The sequence below is a fragment of the Crocodylus siamensis genome, chromosome 4, assembly GCF_052110815.1.
Source record: "Crocodylus siamensis isolate JL-2025a chromosome 4, ASM5211081v1, whole genome shotgun sequence".
NCBI classification, from domain to species: Eukaryota; Metazoa; Chordata; order Crocodylia; family Crocodylidae; genus Crocodylus; species Crocodylus siamensis.
This window is the reverse complement of record NC_143398.1, coordinates 87,835,928-87,837,013: the sequence shown is the minus strand read 5'-3', so window position 1 is coordinate 87,837,013 and position 1,086 is coordinate 87,835,928.

The following is a 1,086-nucleotide window of genomic DNA, read 5'->3' as shown; positions in this document are numbered from 1 at the left end:
ACTTCCATATGCCTAGCACCTGGTTGAATGTTCCTCCCATGTACACCCCCTCTTCACAATGTTCCTCTGTCCATGCTGGGGCATGAGTTTGTTGACAGTATTTAACTGTATAAACTACATCATTCTATGATTCACTGTTCTGATCCTCTGCCCAGAGATTGGCAAAGTGATCTTACAGTGTATCTTGCACATGCAGTGCCAGGCAACCAGCCCGCAGGAGTTGGCGACCATGCCACTTTGACTGGCAGGGGCTTGGGTAGGGCCTCTCCTTTGGCCTTGAAGATACTGTGCAGCACATGCAGAGACTGCAGACTGGGGCATGTTGTACTGGCTGGCATCCATTTGTGTGGTCTCCAGTGAGCCTTAAAACAGCCAAAAGCACACTCTGCATCCATTCTGCAGCTGCTGAGCTGGTAGTTAAACCGCTGCTTCTGGGCATCCAGCGAAGGGCATCATCAGCCAGGGGTGCAGTGGGTAGGCAAAGTTCTCAGTTAGTATCAAAGGTACAGTCACTCCCTCAATCTGGATGCCCGCACACCAGGGGCAAACTTCCTCCACTCCATAAGCTCAGGGAGGAGGGAATGGTGAACTCCAGCCAACCAACTGGCATTTATATGTGTAAAATGGCCATGGTGGTCCACAGTTGCTTAAGTCACAACCAAGAAATAGCCCTTCCAGTTGATAAATTCATGGTCACAGTACATGGGGAAAAGAACAGCTATGTGTGCACCATCAATGGCTCCACATAGTTGGGGAACTCAAGGCTGCCAAATCCATTCATGACCTTCCAGGGTGGTGAGGCTATCACATGTGGCACCATCACCCAATTAATTGCCAGACCTACCTCCTGCACTGCCTTTCCAAGCTGTCAACTTGCCAGTGCTAAAATGGTTTGTAACAGACTGGAGGCTGTCCAGGGTCATGAGCTTTCATACAGAGATGGCAACACAATTCTCCATGGCTGTTGGGGGTGAGCAGGGTACCAGCCCCAGGCACCATCTTAGAAGGGGCATCAAAATCACTCATCCCTCCCACCCCCAGAATCTTTGCCATTCAGGAACAGCCCAATGCCACCTGTCCATAGGA